The sequence below is a fragment of the Mytilus californianus genome, unplaced genomic scaffold, assembly GCF_021869535.1.
Source record: "Mytilus californianus isolate M0D057914Y unplaced genomic scaffold, xbMytCali1.0.p SCAF_25, whole genome shotgun sequence".
Classification (NCBI taxonomy): domain Eukaryota; kingdom Metazoa; phylum Mollusca; class Bivalvia; order Mytilida; family Mytilidae; genus Mytilus; species Mytilus californianus.
The window spans coordinates 1,301,795-1,325,842 of record NW_026262674.1 but is presented as its reverse complement, the minus strand read 5'-3'; the positions used below and the strand labels follow the sequence as shown (position 1 = coordinate 1,325,842).

The 24,048-nt window shown below is 33.6% G+C and overlaps 1 pseudogene; it reads right to left on the bottom strand.

Moving 5' to 3' along the window:
- Positions 1 to 196: 196 nt before the first annotated feature.
- Positions 197 to 23,798, bottom strand: LOC127732469 (gastrula zinc finger protein XlCGF57.1-like; annotated as a pseudogene).
- Positions 23,799 to 24,048: the final 250 nt, after the last annotated feature.

Below are 24,048 nucleotides of genomic sequence, written 5' to 3'. Positions count from 1 at the left end.
AGGTCCCCGTTAACACACAGTTACATGTATATATATACTAAGTAATCCAGGTCACCGTTAACACACAGTTACATGTATATATATACTAAGTAATCACGTTTTTGAAAAAGTCAGTGAAAATCTGTGCTTAGGATTTATCATTATTGATACTTTGAAATGGTCATCTCATATTAACAAATTTGACAATAAAAACTAATTCCACACTTAGATTTATTAAAAGGAACCTTAAACACTACAATAAACATTTTAAGGAAACTGCCTACATCTCACTTGTTCGTTCTGTCTTGGGTTACTCGGGCACTGTATATGACCTATATCTACAGAAAGACATTTAACCGCATTATATAGAGCGCATACAACGAAGAGCAGCACATGGCCTGGGTTTTTTCATTTGTTGGTTTATGGATATTTTGCATGAATAATCCGGGTCAGTCTGTCGGAATAGATATAAAACAAGAATATGTGTCCATAGAACACGGATGCCCCAATCGCACTATCACTTTCTATGTTCAGTGGACCGTTAAATTGTGGTCAAAATTCTAATTTGGCATTAAAATTAGAAAGATCATGTCACAAGGAACATGTGTACTAAGTTTCAAGTTGATAGAACTTCAACTTCATTAAAAACTACCTTGACCAAAAACTTTAACCAAAAACTTTAACCTGAAGCGGGAAAGACGGACGGACGAACGGATGCACAGAACAGAAAACATAATGCCCATAAATGGGGCATAAAAACATATATGCAATTGTAAATTATTCATGTTTATATCACTTATTTACTAGTTTGTGTTCTCATGTCTTTAGTAAGTAGATTATCACTCATATTGAACCCCCAACCTCAAACATCTCATTTCAGAGTTTTATCCCCTTTATGTGTATTAAGTAAACATGCTGACTTAAACCTTTACCACAATACAGTCAAAATATTAATCACCTGTATGTGTTCTCATGTGTCTATATAAATTATCACTTATATTTGTTCTCATATGTCTACGTAAGTTATCACTACTATGATTTCTCGTACATGTCTCTACGTATATTATCACTTATTTTCTAGTATGTGTTCTCATGTGTCATTTCCATTCTCAATTTTATCATGTGTCTGTAAATTATCACTTATCACTAGTATGGGTTCTCATGTGTCTACGTAAATTATCACTTATCACTAGTATGGGTTCTCATGTGTCTATGTAAATTATCACTTATCACTAGTATGGGTTCTCATGTGTGTGTTTACGTAAATTATCACTTATTTACTAGTATATGTTCTAAATATCTAAGTATGTAGATTATCACTCATATTGAACCTCCAACATTGTCCAACCTCAAACATCTAATTTCAGAGTTTTATCCCATTATGTATTCAAATGTGTCTCTTTGAGTCAACATGCTGATTAAAACCTTTACCACATACAGTCAAGAGATTATTCACCTTATGTGTTCTCATGTGTCTCTTTACATATCTATAGGCTAGCTAAACCCTTTACCATATACACAACAGTCATGCGATTAATATGTTTTCATGTCAATATGTAAATTACAATGCTAACAAAACCCTGTACCACATACATTACAGTCATAAGGTAATTTGCCTGTATGTATTTTCATACATTTGTTTGGTACACCACAAACTGACAAATGTGAAGTTTACATATTTTGCCTGTATGTATTTTCATATGCCTCTTTAAATCAATAAGATGACTAACCCATTCCCACATACATCACAGTAATGAGGTCTATAACCTGTATGTGGTCTCGTGGGTCTCTGTAAATCACAAAGTAGACTGAACTCTTTCCCACATACATCCCAGTAATGATGTCTATAACCTGTATGTGTTCTCGTGTGTCTCTGTAAATCACAAACATGACAAAGTAGACTGAACTCTTTCCCACATACATCACAGTCACGAGTTTTATAACCAGTGTGTTCTCGTGTGTCTCTGTAAATCACAAAGTAGACTGAACTCTTTCCCACATACATCACAGTCATTAGGTCTATAACCTGTATATGTTCTAGTGTGTCTCTGTAAATCACAAAGTAGACTGAACTCTTTCCCACATACATTACAGTCATGAGGTCTATAACCTGTATGTGTTCTCGTGTGTCTCTGTTAATCACATTTAGTAAAATGAAACCTTTATCACTGTTTACCACATACATCACCAGTGATGATTTTTTTCGCCTGTATGTGTTCTCATGTGTTTCTATGAAATACTAAGCTAGTTAAATCCTTAACCACATGCATTACAAATGTGAGATTTATATGTTTTGCTTGTATGTATTTTCATCATGTTCATATGTCTCCTTAAATTACATGAATATATGACTAAACTATATGCAACATACATCACAATCATGTGTTCTCACTCTCATGTGTTACCATGATTACTAAGCTAGCTAAACCCTCTACCATGTACACCACAGTCATGAGGTTAATAACATGTCTGTGTTCTCATGTCAATATGTAAATTACAATGCTGACCAAACTCTGTACCATATACACCACTGTCATCAGGTAAATTGTATGGAATGTATGCTCATACTTCCTTTTAAACTACTAAATTGACTAAACCCTTTGCCATCTCAAATGTGAGGTTTTCATGTTTTATCTGTATGCATTTTCATATGTTTCTTGAAATTACTAAGATCACTAAACCCTTTGCCACATACATCACATTCATGAGGTTTATAACCAGTATGTGTTCTCATGTGTCTCTGTAAATCACCAAGTCGACTGAACTCTTTACCACATACATCACAATCATAAGGTTTATCACCTGTATGTATTCTCATGTGAATCTGTAAACTACTATGCATAATAAACCTTTTACCACAAATATCACACTCATGAGGTTTATCACCAGTATGTATTCTCATGTGCATTTTTAAACTACCATGCTCACTGAACCTTTTACCACATACATCACAGTCATAAGGTTTATCACCTGTATGTGTTCTCATGTGAATCTGTAAACTACTATGCTTAATAAACCTTTTACCACATAAATCACACTCATGAGGTTTATCGCCAGTATGTATTCTCATGTGAATCTGTAAATTACCAAGCTGACTAAACCGTTTACCACATGCATCACAGCCATAAGGTTTATCACCTGTATGTGTTCTCATGTGAATTTGTAAACTACCATGATGACTAAACCCTTTACCACATACATCACACTCATGAGGTTTATAGCCAGTATGTATTCTCATGTGAATCTGTAAATTACCAAGCTGACTAAACCGTTTACCACATGCATCACAGCCATAAGGTTTATCACCTGTATGTGTTCTCATGTGAATATGTTAACTACCATGCTGACTAAAACCTTTACCACATACATCACAGCTATGAGGTTTATTTCCAGTATGTGTTCTCATGTGAATTTCTAAACTACCATGCTGATTACACCCTTTACCACATACATCGCAGCTATGAGGTTTATTTCCAGTATGTGTTCTCATGTGAATTTGTAAACTACCATGCTGATTACACCCTTTACCACATACATCGCAGCTATGAGGTTTATTTCCAGTATGTGTTCTCATGTGAATTTGTAAACTACCATGCTCACTAAACCCTTTTTCACATAAATCACAGGCATGAGGTTTATCATGTGTTCTCATGTGTTTATGAAAATTACCACTATGACTAAACCCTTTACCACACACATCACAGTCATAAGGTTTATCACCTGTATGTATTATCATGTGACTCTGTAAACTACCATGAGGTTTATTTCCCAAATGTGTTCTCATGTGTCTCTTTAAGTCATTACTTTGACTAAATTCCCTATCACAAACATCACATTCATGAGGTTTTTCACCAGTATGTGTTCTCACACATGTCACATGTCTCTTTAAGTGACTACTTTGACTAAATTCTCTAGCACAAACATCACATTTATGATGTGTTTTACCAGCCTCTGTTGTTATGTGTCTCGGTAAAGTACAATTGATTGTGACTAAATCCTCTCCTCCCTCTAACATCTTATTGATACCGTTTATCTCCAGTATGTGATCAGTTCTTGTACAACTCTGTAAGGAACAAAAAAAAATAAAAACGTCACATGTAAACCTTTTGATACCTTTCTGCAAATTACACGTTACACATAGCATATCTATTTTGACATATATGTGTCTGCATGTTTGGGTAATTCTAATTCCATGCTATATACATTTTGTACAACATGTACAAGAAGTATATATATATATATATATATATATATAATGCTGTACTGCCTCATTGATGTATAACTCACATCTTCTTTATCATGTTTATTCATAAGGTTAAAGAATGTTGATAAATGGCAATATTATTTACAAGGCTCCGTGTTGAAGGCCGTACTTTGACCTATAATCAGTCAGGGGTACTACTTGTACAAGTAATTTTTATTTATTACTTGAAAAAGCAAATATTAATATACTTATATAAGTAAATTTGTAGGATACTAATACAAGTGTATTTTATTTACTTGTATAGTTTAATTATATTTTTGATTAGTTATGTCCCTTAGACATTCAATTTTTTTTTTTTACTTATATAATTACAAGTAAAAAAGTCATCCTTAATACAAAAGTCATGCGTAATACAAAAATTTATGATAAAAGAGATTATTTTCATTTCATATCGTTAATTATCCATTTTTAGATGGTGATGTTCCCTTGTCACCATCTTATGGTGTTTAATATATATCTCAACTTGTACGATTCGCTTGTGTATGTAACAACGTATTAGATTTTAGCGAGATAAATTTATGTATTACTGAAAAATTATTACACCAGGGTTTTCCATATCATAAACTAGTCAAAACATTTACTAAATTTTATCATCGGTATAAGGACATCATTCGTAAATATAACTCAACTGTATTCAAGTAACATTATGTCCATAAGGGTTGGAAGTAAGAGTTGTCTTTCTTTAATAATCACCTATTTAAGTAGTACAAATTAATCACTAGACTAAGTGATTTAATTTTATTGTAGCTTTAAATATAGAATACTAATGATCCAGGAACTAATTATGTTGCTAAAATTATCAGAACCAACACCTGTGTTGATAGGATGACCGGGTTATGTCAGGTGATGACCTTGTACTAAATCTAGGATAATGACATAACAAGAGTGCACACGCTGAAATGTCTCGCCTTCTTTACTAATCATTGATATTATGTTGATAGTCCTAAATATAAAGCTTTATTACAACTGTCACATAAACTTAACATTAACCAAGTAAACTAAACATTGACCAATGAACCATGAAAATGAGGTCAAGGTCAGATGAACCATGCTGGGCAGGCATGTACAGCTAACAATTCTTCCATACAACAAATATAGTTGACCTATTGCTTATAGATTAAGAGAAACAGACCAAAACACAAAAACTTAACACTGAGCAATGAACCTTGAAAATGAGGTCAAGGTCAAATAAAACCTGCGTGACTGACAAATAGATCATAAAATATTTCCATGCACCAAATATAGTTGAACTATTGCATATAGTATTAGAAAAAAAGACCAAAACTCAAAAAACTTAACTTTGACCACTGAACCATGAAAATGAGGTCAAGGTCAGATGACATCTGCCCGCTAGACATGTACACCTTACAATCATTCCATACACCAAATATAGTAGACCTATGGCATACAGTATAAGAAAAACAGACCAAAACACAAAAACTTAATTATAACCACTGAACCATGAAAATGAGGTCAAGGTCAGATGACACCTGCCAGTTGGACATGTACACCTTACAGTCCATCCATACACCGAATATACTAGACCTATTGCTTATAGTATCTGAGATATGGACTTGACCACCAAAACTTAACCTAGTTCACTGATCCATGTAATGAGGTCGAGGTCAAGTGAAAACTGTCTGACGGGCATGATAACCTTGCAAGGTACGCACATACCAAATATAGTTGAACTATTGCATATAGTATTAGAAAAAAGACCAAAACTCAAAAACTTAACTTTGACCACTGAACCATGAAAATGAGGTCAAGGTCAGATGACACCTGCCCGCTAGACATGTACACCTTACAATCATTCCATACACCAACTATAGTAGACCTATGGCATACAGTATAAGAAAAACAGACCAAAACACAAAAACTTAACTATAACCACTGAACCATGAAAATGAGGTCAAGGTCAGATGACACCTGCCAGTTGGACATGTACACCTTACAGTCCTTCCATACACCGAATATACTAGACCTATTGCTTATAGTATCTGAGATATGGACTTGACCACCAAAACTTAACCTTGTTCACTGATCCATGAAATGAGGTCGAGGTCAAGTGAAAACTGTCTGACGGGCATGAGGACCTTGCAAGGTACGCACATACAAAATATAGTTATCCTATTACTTATAATAAGAGAATCTAACATTACAAAAAATCTTAACTTTTTTTTCAAGTAGTCACTGAACCATGAAAATGAGGTCAAGGACATTGGACATGTGACTGTCGGAAACTTTGTAACATGAGGCATCCATATACAAAGTATGAAGCATCCAGACCTTCCACCTTCTAAAATATAAAGCTTTTAAGAAGTTAGCTAACGCCGCCGCCGCCGTAGCCGCCGCCGCCGCCGCCGCCGGATCACTATCCCTATGTCGAGCTTTCTGCGACAAAAGTCGCAGGCTCGACAAAAATCAATTGTTTAAGTATCATACCTCAATTTCCTTCCAAAAAATCACTTCTTTAAGTATTATTATTTTAATAACCCCCCCCCCTTATTTCAACACCCCCGAACAGTGAAATTTTGATCACGAACAGTAGAATTTTATTACATAATCTATAAGATGAAACCTTGAATTTTACAGGAAAAATACTCCAACTGCTGGGAAAAATCTGTTAAGAAAGTATCAGTTCATTATGTAAAGCCATTTTAATAGCATTTTTTCAAGTAAAATAGAATTTGCAGCTAAATGATTGCATCAAAGGCATAAACCTTGATGCTTATTTTAAAAGAAGCAAAAAGTTCATTTTTTTCAATTTTACTAATGAAAAGATATTATCTAAACCTATGTGTTTAAAATTTTGGTAAAACTACAAAATCCCAATTTGTGACAAAACTTCGAATTTGCTACTTAAATAAGTGATTTAAAAATCACTTATTTCAATAAGTCCCCTGACTGATTCACCTCAAAAGCTAACAAAACCTTTAAACAGACTTATTAAGAAGGGATATAGTTACGATACTGTTGTCAGGTCAGTAAAGATTGCATATTTTGGCTTTAATCATGTTACTATTGATTCACTTATAGGGTCTTTCTATCGGAATTAAACACATTTATTCTAAAACCAGTTGTTGGCATGACACGGGTTATGTTCTTCTCATATATTTTATGACGGTATAATGCTAAACCCCTAACAGGAGGGATTGTGCCTGATATTCATATGATGAAGACATAATCTTTCATTCAGTTTAATTGAGGTCTGGAGCTGGCATGTCAGTAACTGCTAGTAGTCTGTTGTTATTCATGTATTATTGTCATTTTGTTTATTTTCTTTTGTTTCCTATTCTGACATCGGACTCGGACTTCTCTTATACTGAGTTTTACTGTGCGTACTGTTGTGCGTTTGTTTTTTCTACATTGGCTAAAGGTATAGGGAGAGGGTTGAGATCTCAAAAAACATGTTTAACCCCGCCACATGTTTGCGCCTGTCCCAAGTCAGGAACCTCTGGCCTTTGTTAGTCTTATATCATTTTTAATTTTAGTTTCCTGTGTATAATTTGGAGTTTAGTATGACGTCCATTATCACTGAACTAGTATACATATTTGTTTAGGGGCCAGCTGAAGGACGCCTGCGGGTGCGGGAGTTTCTCGTTGCATTGAAGACCTATTGGTGGCCTTCAGCTGTTGTCTGCCATATGGTCGGGTTGTTGTCTCTTTGACACATTCCCCATTTCCATTCTCAATTTTATCCTATCTTCTTTTCTTAATTTTTTTAAGACTACTTTACCATGTTTACTCCTAATTGAATTTTTAATTGTCTGTTCTTTGCAGATGTCATTACTAATCATTTAAGTATAATTTCATGGACAATGAAAATCTCACTTGTCTGTTATCTTCAGAACACTGGTCATTTACAAGCCCCAAGGGGCAGTTTTTGAAGACCTTGTGCAAATACTTAAGATATTTGTGCAATCAGTTTCTTTGTTGAATTAATGAGATGAAAAATTGAACTTTAATGAAAAATTATGAGCTAACCTGAGAAAATTTTTTAAAGGCATATTTTTACATCTCAAAACTTGAGGATTTTTGTGGAATTGCAAGGATTTGTATAGTGTACAAATCCTTGGGGATTGTAAAAATAAATTACTTATACAAGTAATTTTTTGAGAAAATTAAGGAGAGAATATATTCAAACATTATAATTAACTTATATAAGTATATCTTACTTGTAACAAGTAGTACCCCTGATTGATAATTGTTAACTTTTCATACATTAAAATTGTGACTTGGATAGAGAGTTGTTTCATTGGCACTTACATACCACATCTTTTTATCTATACTGACTGACTTTAAAAACGCAACACTCATTTTGTTGATTTTTTTCCCACATCATGTTTGATTCTCATACAACTAATATTAATGCTTACCATACTTCCTTCTCTTACGAAAAAATCAACATCTGACTTACCAGTGGTTATTGAATATACCGGATTTTTGAAGTCGCACGAATTTCTTAGAGCGAAATTTGGAACCCATAAAAGATTTTTTCAGTTTGTTTTGCTTCGTGAAACAGTTCTTTCAATCCTTTGCCACACTTAAATCAGTTAAAAAATGTTGCATCTTCATATTGCCAAGTCTGAGGAATAAAAAACTGAATCAGCCCATAAGAATACTGCAAAGAGGAAAACATGAACGTGCTGCAACCATACAGTTTGACTTCAGAATCTCGTCTTACTGTCCTTCCGACAACGATACAGGTAGACGGGATTTGTTGCTGACCATCAATGACCAGATCAACATGTAGTGACAATGCAACGTCAATAGAATTTGATTACGCAACGTCATTTGCGAGACATGTTTACGGCCGCAACGTCAACTGCTTATCAAATTGCCGAATGCCATTGCGCACCGATTCATGCCATAAACGTTTCCCATAAACTGAACTGCCGAAGAATCGACTGAAGAAAAACATTTTAAGCCCTGAAGATTCAACCGCATAATTGCCAAAACCCATTGTAATGGGTGGAACAAACGCATAGTCAGAATGTGTAAAACAGAACCCAAAACATGTGGAACAGAATTGGTTGATCTTTCTGACAATCGTTTTGGCATTTGTTACAGGCAGTCATTACTTTTGACGGTGCCACATTCATTCAAAAATTTAAAAATAATAATCTAGTGTTGCGTTTCTAAAGTCGGTCAGTATATAATAAATAAAATGTTGATTCAAAGATATGTCTTTGTCTATCTGTATAAAAAAATATCAGAAAAGACAATCTGATGGACAGCAACATTGCTAGTAAATTAATATGATGTTGCTGGACCATGAACTAGGGACATGAGGGATAGAACCTCATAATAGTTGCCAAACTAATATACTTTGATCAAGTTGCTAGGTATGCGACTATTTAGAAAATATCAGTGATATATCACAATTAATTTCTATCAAATTAAATTAAGCAGAAAAATTATTATTGGAAACTGCTAATAAATTAAATTACAATACTTGACCATGATTGACCTAGGTTGCAATCAAACTGTAGGAGGAGTCGTGTTGAATATATATATATATACCAATAATGGGGCATATGTCATGGTGTGTTATTTGGCTTAAATTTGTGTTAGTGTTATTTTGGATAAAAAATATGTTTTATTTTTAAGAAAGAAAATTTTATGTTTGTATTTTGAAAAATTTTAATTAAGCCGTTTAATTAATTTTTACCTATGTAGTGGCATTAGTACTCGAAATGCCACAGTTTGGTCAAAGCACTTTGTTTTGAAATATTAATTGTAATTAGCATATGTCACTTGGAAAGTCTAAGATTTTATCAAAGCATTATAGGATTAGGCTTTGTTAATTAACGTCTATTTTTTACTAATGAGAGTAATATTAACATCTCGTGTCATGTTGAGTTATTTTATGTTTTAGTATAAATAGCTTTGTGAAATTTTGGACAAGCAGTCATCTTTTCGGAACCTAAACTTGCACTGCTAAAGTCTATTATACTGGATCTGTAAGACTGTCGATCAGTCGACCAGTTGACTTTGTAGTGTTGAGACAAAAATTTATCTTTGACTCACCTTTTATTTTTTGATAATTTTTAAGAAAGCAGTCAGTGTTTCGGAAGCGTAACCTCTCACTACTCATGTCATGATACTGGACCTATAAGACTGTCTACCAGTCTACCAGTTGACTGTGTAGTGTTGAGACAAAATTTATCTCTGACTCATAATTTAACTTTGGAAAATACTTTTGGGAATCTTTAATTTTGAGACTTTTACATTTTGATTTTGAGATTAAGTTCATTATATGATTTAGTAGTTTTGGCATTTATTTTACATTTTACATTGTAAGAAGAAATAGTTTTACTTTGGAGTTGATATTTAGATTTTTTACTTTGTACCTTAATTATTATTATTATTTGGCATTGTTTACTAATTGATTGTTATCATCATTTATCTAAATTGTTATCGTTAATTAAATTATGAAAACCTTTCTTGCGTTTTAGCTATGCCTATCAGAACATTAAGTCTAGCGATAGACTGACCCCCTGTCCCTTGGTTCGAGTACATACGAGTTAGCTCCCCCTTATCTAACAGTGCTCTGTGGGACCTTGGTGACACATATGAACGGACGAACAGTGGTAAAACAATATGCCCTACCCCAACTTTCAGTTGCAAGGGCATATAAAGTGTTCTTTACAACTATGGTTAAACACACCCACATCATTTTGAAACATTTGTCTATATGTATAGGTTTAAACAATTTTTATTTGCTTCAATATGCAAAGAAGGTTTAGAAACAAGCTTTAAGTTAATCGAACTTTGTAAATTTTTATACACCGTGACTTAGATGGAGAGTGGTTTCATTGTTGGCTCTCATACCACATCTTCTTATTTATATATAATTATCACTGAACTAGTATACATATTTGTTTAGGGGCCAGCTGAAGGACACCTCCGGGTGCGGGAGTTTCTCGCTGCATTGAAGACCCATTGGTGGCCTTCGGCTGTTGTCTGATCTATGGTCGGGTTGTTGTCTCTTTGACACATTCCCCATTTCCATCCTCAATTTTAAACCTACATGTACATGATGAATATACCATGTATATACCTCTCTGGAATATGCCAATCATCCCTACATGTATGTAGCAAGATTAGAGAAGTTCAAGGAGAAAATTCCAATGAAATCGATTGATATCATGGATATGCAGCAAAGATCAAATGTAAATAAAAATAAGTACATTTTGGAAAATTGTAACATTCGACTATATGGAACACTCCAGAAATTTTTGACCTGGAAGATCTTTAGATTTTGTATGTACAATGATGTATATGAATTTTTCCAATTTTATTTTAACAATATGCAGCAAAAGATCAACATTTTTTTTTAAATTTCAGCTTCACAAACTTCTAATGTAATAACTTAATATGTAAATAATTAACATAAAACATAATTTCTTTCCATATATATTTCTTATAACACAGTTTAACAAATTTATTTTTTTGAATGTACAATTGTTTTTAGAAATAACTTTTAACATTTGTTTAACCATTTTATGTACTTCAGTATTTGTTTTCTATGTTTAAATTGTCCTGAAGACGCCACCGTAAGTGGCGAAACATGTAGACTCAATAAAACTATCACCTTGCGGTAACCCAGATGTTGTTGTCTCTACATATTATATTTCCATGAGGTTTTAAGACAACCGCAGCATACTTCGGTATCCATCTTGGTTACTCTACCAGCTTTTCCGTTAGAAGGTGTTGGTTCACTCGTCACAAATTATTTATTTTTCTGTGAACCCCTGCATCCGCACACGATCCACCTTAGCCGTCCTGCGTTGTAGTTACAACCGTTAGCCTCATGTCTACCGACCAGTTCCATTCTACCACCAACCTCACTGAAGAAACCGCCCATACCTCGAAGAAAAGGAAAACCCGCGAAAAAGAAGACCACCGCAGAACCGCACGATTATTGTTGAAATAAACTTGCAACATGGATAGTGTACCACAACCGCAAAATGTAACCAATTCACCACAACTTCCACCATGCCCTACATGTGCGACTACCATACATCTTACAACATTCCCGACGCAATTGGAAGTAGTACCTCTTTCCGAGTGAAGCCTTTTGGAATGGTACGGAATGTCCTGTGAGGTGTTGTCCATTTTGGAAAAGACACTGACAATGCATTATTAACTTTTACTTTCACTTTCATTTTAAAGTTGTCAAATCAATTATTGTGACGTTACGTCTTGTTAACCTTTGTAACCCCATATGCACCGCATTTTATGTACTTCAGTATTTGTTTTCTATGTTTAAATTGTCCTGAAGACGCCACCGTAAGTGGCGAAACATGTAGACTCAATAAAACTATCACCTTGCGGTAACCCAGATGTTGTTGTCTCTACATATTATATTTGTTTAACCAGTATAATTGTCACCGACATTGTTTCAATATTGAATTTCTTGACTTTTATCATAAGATGAGGTAACTTTCTATTGTTCTCGTTCATCAGTTTAGCCACTGACATGTCTTAACAAATATGGCCATGTTTACCATGGTTTACTTACATCACAAATTTTACTCTCAGTACAGATACATTTGTAACCCAGTACAAATCCAGGACCTAGATAAAAATAAAATCTAATGAACATTTTCTTGAAGAATTTATTAAAACAAAGGATTTGTATACTTGATTAAAACTATCCCGGATTTTAATATGTATTTTTTGTCAGTGTACAAAATAGATATAATCTATCAGCATCTTTATTTTGGCTTTGCACAAGGTTATGTTTTCTCCAACTGTTAACGACGTCTTTACACTTACTAAATCCATTGGATGTTGGATGTGTGCTGATTTTTTTTTAGTCTATAGATACATGTACATGACATTCTTTATTAGTAGTTACTGTAAATTCAGAAATTATTGTGAAATTTTTATTAAGTTAAATAATACATGTAATATGACCATGATAACTACTAGAGCCTTTTTCAACTGATTTTCATAGTTAGTTCTTATGCTGTACTGTTACACCACTGTCCCCGGTTTGGGGGAGGGTTGGGATCCCACTAACATGTTTAACCCCGCCACATTTTGTATGTATGTGCCTGTTCCAAGTCAGGAGCCTGTAATTCAGTGGTTGTCGTTTGTTTAAGTTTTACAAATTTGTTATTCGTTCATTTTTTGTATATTAATTAGGTTGTTAGTTTTCTTGTTTGAATTGTTTTACATTTGTCATTTCGGGGGCCTTTTATCATGTTTATAGCTGACTATGCGGTATGGGCTTTGCTCATTGTTGTAGGTCCTACGGTGACCTATAGTTGTTAATTTCTGTGTCATTTGGTCTCTTGTGGAGAGTTGTCTCATTGGCAATGATTGGCAATCATACCACATCTTCTATTTTATATATATAGCAATAATAAGAACTCACATTCTGATATCAAATACATCAGTCAAGGATATAACTCTATAGGGTTATTACAGAAAAATAACACACATTTGTTATTGTGGACTAAAAAATCAAACAACTGTGATAACATATGTATGCTACGTAACATGTTCATGATGTTTCAAAGGGACAATATACATCATTAGTTTTGTTAAAATGTATACAAGTTCTATTGATATTACTATTGTCTTTATGTATACTTAACTATAGAAAGATATAACAGTTCATAGTTTGCCAATCATGCATAGTACATGTACACCTATTTTATTACAGAAATAATATGCCTGTAATAACTAAAGGGTGTTATTACAGCTTCTCTACATCACTCCAACCCATTCGCTCAGACATACATCATGCTTAATTACAATGTATTTTAATTTATTGTAAGAAGTAATGATCAGAGCATGTAACATGTGTAATGAGGTTCTGCGCAAGCTCCCCCCCCCCCCCCCCCCCCCCCCCCCCCCCCACCTGGATCTGCCACTGTGGTTAATGAAAAAGTATTAATTTACATCAAAAATTAGTTATCAAGGCTACACATTTAGTTTCTGTGCACAGTTTCAAGAGTTCCCTAGAGCCCACAAAAAATTAAAATATTTATGATTTATTTTACAAATAACAATCATATGTTATTACAGATTTAGAAAATTTAAGGATTAAAGAGTAGACAACTCATGAAAGTATCTGTAATAACACATGCAAGTTATTTTCTGTAATAACCCTATAGAGTTATATCCCTGACTGTACATGTACATGTATACATCTGCATGTGGCTTTTCTTAAAATTGCAATATTTAAACTTTTTTTAAACATTTAAATAATACTCAAAATTGACAACAACACTTCAAATGGTCTGCAATTTTATTTGCTATGGTCTACATGTTTCACCTGCAGGGTAGGCGTCATCAGGACAATTTTCATACAGAAATTAATTACTGAAGTACTCAAAGTGGTACATTGAATTTGACGTTGTCATGGTGAGAGAAACAATGAAAAGTGAAAGTAGCAATAAAGAGTTATAAATAGATAAGATAAATATAGAAAAATAACGTTTGTTTACAATGTAAATTGAGTTCGTTTTACTTTTATATGATACATGACATTGTTCTAAAGGCTTGGTATCTGAATGGACGATCTTCCCATGGTTCCTACCACTTCGCAAGGCTTCTCTTCCAACCTGGCCATTGTTGGAATTTACTACTTCCTGGCGCGTCGGTTTTTAAACATGTGTTAAAGCTTTTTTGTTAATTTTTCATCAGTACCTTGAATAACCGAATAACACTTGTAATGACCAAATAACACTTGAAATTTTAATATTAGCACACATTGGTGACTTTTAAACATTGATTATTAAATAATATTATAATGTAAGTGTATTTTATAACTTAACAATGATTTACAGAAAGCAGGTAAGTTCATAAAGATCATTATAAATATTAGTATGTACATCCAACATGGCGACCAAGGAAATCACAATGGGAGGAATAAAAGAATGATTGCATACGATCCTTCAACATGTTCATTTTAGACCACCAAAGTGGAGCCCTCAAGCCATGTCAAGGCAATGTCAGAAAAATGTGAGGGTGAAGAAAATATGGAACAGTTAACTGTGTTATTTTGTCATTCGTGTTACCCATTTTTTATTATACAATAATTTGTTACAACGCTGGGGGAGGTAATTGGTATTCATGAGGTATGGGTTTTTCTCATTGTTGAAGTCCAAGTGGTTGTCTTTAATTTGTTACAGGATGCATCTACATGTAGATACTTAATTTGAGCTTTGGAGGATAGTTGTCTCATAATATTTGTCAATCATATACAGTGTATAACACAACATATTATTTACCGTCTTAAATGACAAGTTTCGGTCCGGACAAGCAGATAAACGCTTCATCATAGTTTTCTCGTTATAAACAGTGTAACTATTAAGTCTACCCATATATTTTTCACTCCAGTTTGTTTAGAATAAAATAAATCATTTAACTTACAGTTGTGTTTGAAGGGAGAATATATAAGTCGAGGGAAAGAGACCAACGTTATCTTCTTTACATATGTATATTTCAATCCAATTATGGAACACCTCCTCAACGGATAGGAATCACCGTTTTGTAGGCGCACTCTTACATAGACTAGTTTCTATGTTATTAATGAACAAAAAACATTGTGTTTTTTTATTGTGTAAAGATATCGGTCTCTTCGATGAGTAAATATTACTTGCTCATCCGATAAGGATTGTAAACTTGAGTGCTTCGAAGTAAAACGGAGGTACATGTACATATATGTACAGAACAGTACATAGTAGCGCTGCTCGTTCAATTATGTCGGTTAAAAGATCATTATAGCTTGTGTAATATATATGTCCTTTAGGCTTATTAATTTGTATACTATGCCGACTCTGAATACAGCGGCTAAATCATCATAATAATTCGGCTTATAAATACAAACTCAAACCTCGGCCTACATTTTTTAGATATAAAGATAAGTACCCAAAAATAACCTAAAATAAAATGCTTCGCTGAGCGCAGCCTGATACGACCGCATATGTCAAACCCTGAACAGTTGGTGAAAGTTTGGATACTGTCTAACCGTTTGGATTGTGATCAATTTTTTGACATAATATAGGTTTCCGACACAAAATAAATGTGGTGAACTCAATCCCAGCCTTCCCTTTGTGATATGGAACCTTATGGTACAATTTTAGAGAGATTTATACACCTAAACACAAGTAATTGTCTGGAAACTAGAAAAAATGCTTGATTTTGGCCCTAATTCTTAAATGTTTGAGGCAATTACCCCAAAACTTAATCCCAGCTTTCCCTTTGTGATATGGAACCTTGCAGTACAATTTCAGAGATATCCATACACTTACACACAATTTATTGTCCAGAAACTAGACAAATGCTTTTTTAGACCCTTTTTGGCCCTAATTCCTAAACGGTTGGTACCATAACCCCCAAAATCAGTCCAACCTTCCTTTTGTGGTATTGAACCTGATGGTAAAATTGCATAGAGATCCATTCACTTAAACTAAAGTTCTTGTCCGGAAACCAAATGTGTCTTCGGACGACGCGGACGACGACGACGACGAAAACGACATGATACCAATATACGACCGCAAAATGTTTTTGCGGTCGTATAAAAAATCAGTTAGCTTTGCCGGATGCACAAGACATCAGTTATTAATGGACAATAGATCAAAAATTGGTTACATTTATTTTATTTACATAGTTAGGGATGAGGTCAAACTGGCTATAAGTTTTGCTGTCCTACATTGATTTTTCGGGTTAAAGAAATACTTCGGCTGTCGTGTGCTCTTTGGTCGGGTTGTTGTCTCTTTGACACATTCCCCATTTCCATTCTCAATTTTACATATTAGAGTTCGATCCTAATCATATATAGAGGGGGTCTGGATGAGGTTTACAGAACAGAAAATACTTGTCAAACAATGTAGAATAAATAGCCTAAAAAATTAAAGAAAAAATGCACTAAAACAAGTTAAGAATAGAAAATAATTGGGTGGTAAAATATAAAGAAAAGAGAAAAATAGGCCAAAATGTATACCTATTACTGGACTTTCCTTTTGTATGTATTGTTACAATGTAATTTGTTTTCGTCCTGAACATGCGTAAACTATTTGCCACTATAGACATTCAACAACTATAAAAAAAAATGCAATGAATCAATCCTTGTTAAGGAAACACTCTTCGTGATATTACTACATATGCATGCTAAAATGGTTTTAAAAATTCCTATTTATTTTCAGTGTATGTTCAATTGTGTAAATATGTCTTTTGATTGAGTTAAGCCATTTTAATTGATATTTTATAATGTAAATTGAGAATGGAAATGGAGAATATGTGTCTTCCTATGTTGTGATGTTACACTATTGTTTCAGGTCAGGGTGAAGGTTGGTACCTATAAATATTTGTAAGGGTTCCGCGGAACCCAGTGTCTTGCCTCCTTTTGCTGTTAATCGCAGGCTCAACAAAAAATGAGGGAAAAATCAATAAGAATATTCCTCTCGATACTATCGTTTGATTGTAAGAAGCTCCTGTCCAAGTTTGGTAAAAATGCAGGATAGTTTATGAATCTAATAAATGTTTTAAAAACTTTAACTGCAGACTGCATGTAATATTAACTGGAAGAAAAACTAAGTCCATTTATAAGTAAAATACGGATAAGCAGGTACAAAATTTCCTTCTAGATACTAGCTTTTGATCATAAACAAGCTTCAGTCTAAGTTTGGTACAAATCAAGGATAGTATAAAAAAGTTTTAAAAAATTCTAAAAACTTTTACCCACAGAGTGAATGCATTGTATCCTGGCAGAAAAAACTAAGTCCATTTATAAGCAAAATACAGAAAAAATGGATTTTTTTTTTACAAATCCAGGATAGTATAAGAAATTTATTAAAATTTTAAAAACTTTAACAACAGAGTGAATGTATTGTATCCTGGCAGAAAAACTGAGTCCATTTATAAGTATGATACGGAAAAAATGGGGGTTTTTTTACAAAAGAGGTAGGGCCATTTTCCCGTGAGTTTTTTTCATTTGATTAGCTAGGTAAATCATGTTTTTAAATAGCCCGATAGATGCAAATTATAGTATATGAAAACACGTCACATCATCTATTTTCATACCTTGAACAGGTATTCCTACAATAATCAAGGCCAAGACTATTGATTTTTTTTGTTTATCAAAACCAATATTGCTTTTGTTTGTTAGTGCCCTTGAGGAGCATTAAAATATGAATTATCAACTAATAGATATTCAAAATTAGTTTTGTATTAAAAAAAACATGGTGCTTCAGTTAGCGTGTTAATGTTGGTAGGTGATTTGTAGCGTACATGTATTTCACAGCTTCGTTTAACTTAAAACTAACAAAATATTAAACAAGAATGTGTCCATAGTACACGGATGCCCCACTCGTACTATCATTTTCTATGTTCAGTAAACCGTGAAATTGGGGTAAAAACTGTAATTTAGCATGAAAATGAGAAAGATCATATCATAGGGATCATGTGTACTAAGTTTCAAGTTGGTTGGACTTCCACTTCATCAAAAACTACCTTGACCAAAAACTTTTAACTTGAAACGGGGCAGACGGACGAACGAAGGGACGGACGGACGGACAAACAAACGAACGGACGCACAGACCGAAAACTGAATGCCCCTAAGTGGCGCCTAAAAAAGGGGGTTAAATATAAATACAAGAAACATTTAATAATCTAATTATCTGATATAAATCAGCTAATCTGATTCAAGATCGGTCTCTGTTTTAATGCCAAGAAGCCAAAATATATCGGACGCATTTAACTGGGATGTTGTTTTCCTCAATCTGGATGTATCTATATCTATATACTGTTCCGGCTTTTAAGGTTTACCGTCTATATGAACCGGACATAAGCTTACACCAGTTGGTACTAGAACGGCTTGCGTAACAAACACGGCATGTAATCTGGTCTTCTCTGCATGGCATTGTACCAAATGGATCGACCCTATGTTGTGATACAGATTCAACACTTTCTTGATGTTTTACCTACAGTCACGATTGGTAGTGTAATTGATTTTTTCTGTGGTGTTGTTTCATTTTCTGATGACTTAGGTTTCGGTGTAGGGACGGTGGTACAATGTAACAATGCCATTACTAGTATCTACACAGTTGGTTGATTGGCGATAAAATTACTGTCTGCATTTGTTACATATCATACTATTTTCTAAAACGTTCTTGTTCAAGATTTAGAAAAAATATTTTTGTTGTTTTGAAATTTTTCTGATATGGCCTTTTTTCGTTATGTGTATAACACAAACAACATTTGGGCTTCATTGCTATATAATCAATTCTCGTGTTATTGGTTATGTACAAGCATCTACTTCAGTGTGACTCTTTGAATTAAACAAACATCCGAAAAAATGTGATAGAAACATAACATTTTAATATTTCAACATAAAAAAATGAGAAAAATTAGCATGAGATTTGAACCCCATCTTAAAAACAATCCATTATTTACAGTTTTAAGCGCTACCGATGGAGCCACGGCGACTCTTGAAAACATAATTGATATTAAGCAGCTATATAGGTAAAATTTAGTGATGTTCCACTTTTTATTAAAAAAGTTGTTTTTTAGGTATTTAGGACACACTAAACCAATTTCAATTTTTGAGGGGGAAAGTTGTATAAATTACAACAACAACAAAAAACATAACTTTGTTTTGGTTTGAAGTGTCCTTCTAGGGGGATTCCCTGTTTTTCCAACCTAAAACACGGTAAATTCCGCATATTTGACTTTCATCCTTTTTTGGAGGTTAAATTAACTATTTTCCAGACATAACATAATACATAAAAATCGAGATATTGACCAAAAAACATTTTTATTTCTTGTTTTTATCGTAAATTTTATTCTTTCAGCACTTTTTGAAATTGGCCCTTCTGTGAAAAAAATTCAGTGGAAATTGGCCCTACCTCTTTACTTCTGGATACTATCTTATGATCATAAACAAGCTTCTGTCCAGGTTTGGTACAAATCCAGGATAGTTTAAGAAAGTTATTAAAATTTTAAAAACTTTAACCACAGAGTGAATGTAATGTTTCCCGGCAGAAAAAACTAAGTCCATTTATAAGTAAAATACGGAAAAACAGGATTTTTTTTTTGACAAAATTTACTTCTGGATACTATCTTATGATCATAAACAAGGTTATGTCCAAGTTTGGTAGAAATCAAGAATATTTTAAGTTCAAAAACTTTAACCACAGAGTGAATATTTCTGGACGCCGCCGACGACGACTACGACGCACTCATACCACATCGATCTTCTTATATCTGTTTTGTCGCGTATGTCTTTACCAGTTAATCTATATTCATGTCGAAAAGGAACCACAAGAGTGATTAGGGAATATAAATATGATCACTGTTAGTCGTCTTCCGATCGTCAGTAAAACCCTTGCATGACAAAGTAGTATATAAAGAGAGTACAAGGCTCTTTGCAAATTATAGGGACCCTTATTGTCTAAATTTCCGTGCATAGCCAATTTAAGATGACAAATTTTGTCCTGCATTTCTTAGTTGTAATCTTTGTCCTTCCTTTTTATCTTACACTATTCGGTCTTGCATTTTTCATTAGTTTATCCTTTTTTTTTACATAAATTGTTACCCTGCATTTTTTTTAATACAAAATCCACACACTAGATCCCCCTTATATACCTTGTAAAGTATCATGATTAAACACATCAGCACAACTTAAGGTATCTCGTCAATTATCATGATCAAACACATCAACACAACTTAAGATACCTAAGAAATTGTCAAGTATCATGATTAAACACATCAACATCATTTTGTTATTTGAATATATGATAGTATTATTGATAAAAAACTGAAAACAACGCGTTTAATAATTTCATGCGTCCGAAGCGCTATTCTGGATTTACCATCATCAGAAACGCTCAAAGCAAAACATTTGAAATCCGAGGATGTATAAGTACCGAAACCGTTGAAGAGCTATATGACAAAAATACCTAAAATAAATAGCCAAATTCATCTAAAGTCATCTTTGCCTGAGGGAGTTGAAACCTTAGTTTCTAAATAATTTAATAATTTAAAAACGGACAATTTTAGAAAAGTTTGTTAAATCAAGTCAGTACCGAAGTACTGACTACTGAGCTGATAATACCCTCGGGGACTGATAGTCCACCACCAGAGGTATCGACCCGGTGATGTAAAAAATTGAAAACAACACGTTTAATAATTTCGTGTGTCCGAAGCGCTTTTCTGGATTTACCTTCATCAGGAACGCTCGAAGCCAAACATTTGAAATCCGAGGGATGTATAAGTACCGAAACCGTTGAAGAGCTATATGACAAAAATACCTAAAACAAATAGCCAAATTCATCTAAGGTCAACTTTGCCTGAGGGAGTTGAAACCTTAGTTTCTTTATAATTTCAAAATTTATAAACGAACAATTTTAGATAAAATGCATGACAGCATGGACTGGAAAGGATCCAATTAATCAAAGAAATAACATATAATTATTTGAATTTTCACATAACATTGAAGTGTTGTTATATGACTCTATACATAACCAATTTGAAAGTATTTCCCAAATAACATATCTGTATATATAACGGTTACACACCTGAGTGTTTCTGAAATGCAAGATTCTAAAAAAAACACAATAAAATTGAGAATGGAAATGGGAATATGTCAAACAGACAACAACCCGATGAAATAGCAGATAACAGCTACTTCATGCTAGTTCATCCAATTTCGAAGAGTTTCTCTAGCCGCCAACTGATTTTAACAGTTTGTTTTGTATGATGTGATGTACATGTACCATCAATGTCCCTGGTTAGGGGAGAATTTATATAATTAGCGCTATGCAACATGTTTAACACCGCTACATTTTGATGAGTCTGTCCCAAGTCAAGGGCCTGTAATTAAGTGTTTGTCGTTGGTTCATGTCTGTCATATATGTTTTTTGTAAATCATATTGTATAAATTAGGTCGTTAGTTGATTGATTGAATTGATTCACATTTTTTATTTTTTGTTTTGGTTTTTCTTATTGTTGAAGGTCGTCGTACAGTGACCTATAAATGCTTTATCTTTATCATTTGAATTCTGGTGGATAGTTGTCTCGTTGGCCAAAAAGAATAATGGGCAAAGAATATAAACATGATAAAGAATAGAGAAAAATGGACCCAAAAAAAAAAGAAATGAGAATAATGAGGTGCTAAAATATTAAAAATACAGAATGATGGACAAACAGAGTAAAGAATACAGAATGATGGACAAACAGAGTAAAGAAAAGAGAAAAATGGCCCTAAAATTAAAGAATACTGAAATGAAGGAACACCAAACCCCCACCCATCCCAATCCAGAACCTTGTAATACTATATGTTCTCATTTGTCTGTTAGTTTACATTTTATTATAACCACTACTTAATACAATACATTTATAAGTTTTTTAGTTATTTCAAGTATGTGTTTTAATGATCTTTAATGTGTCTCTTTAACAAATGTTTAAAGCATTTCTTCTACAAACAAGTCTAAAGCAGCTTACATCACATGTACATGATCAATGCTGTTCGTCATAAGTATGTGTCCTCTGTAACTTAGTCACTTCTTCAAATAATTATTTGGCACAAAAAGTAAATTGATTGCATCTATTACTATGTTCTCGTGTGTCTATCTAAATTACCACTTTCACTCAACCCTATACCCCATACATCACATTTTTAAGGTTTTCTACCAGTAAGTGTTCTCATGTGTCTCTTTAAGTCACTACTCCCAACAAATATTTTACCACATGATAATATAACATTCACGGAGTTTATCACAAGTATGTGCTATCATGTGTCTTTGTAAAATACTATGCTACCTAAACCCTTTCATGGCTTTAAGCACTTGTGTGTGTTCTCATGTGTCTTTGTAAGCTAACAAGCTGCCTAAACCCTTTACCACAGTCATGAGGTTTATCGCCTGTATGCATTCTCATCATGGCATGTGTTTCTGGAAACTAATAAGCTGACTAAACCCTTTACCACATACATCACAGTCATGAGGTTTATCACCTGTATGTATTCTCATATGTCTCTGCAAACTATAATCCTGACTAAACCCTTTTCCACGCAATAAAGATGTGACGTTTATCACCTGTATGTGTTCTAATGTGTCTATGTTAATTACTAAGATTACCAAACCCTTTACCACATGCATCACAGTCATACGGTTTATTATAGATCTGTATGAGGTTTATCACCTGAATGTATTCTCATATGAATTCTTAAATTTGACGAAATTTGTTTACCACTTACATCATAGTTATGAGGTTTGTCGACGGTATTTATTCTCATGTGTCTCTGTAAACTACCAAGGTGACTAAACCGTTTACCACATACATCACAGTCATATGGTTTATAACCTGTATGTGTTCTCATGTGAATTTGTAAATAACCAAGCTGACTAAACCGTATACCACACAGATCACAGTCATGACGTTTATCACCTGTATGTGTTATAATGTGTCTCTTTAAACTACTAAGCTGACTAAACCGTTTACCACATACATCACAGTCATACGGTTTATAACTTGTATGTGTTCTCATGTGAATTTGTAAATAATCAAGCTGACTAAACCGTATACCACACAGATTACAGTCATGACGTTTATCACCTGTATGTGTTATAATGTGTCTCTTTAAACTACCAAGATGACTAAACCCTTTACCTGTCAACGTATATTTGTTCCGCCTAACAGAAGTTCCTCTGGAAACTTTGTAATAAACAATGTCATAATATCTGTTCCTGTTGGAACAAATATTTTATACCATTTATTCCGTTAGGAACATTTACTGTAATATTTATTCCAGTGGAAATAATATTCCAGAATATTGTTTC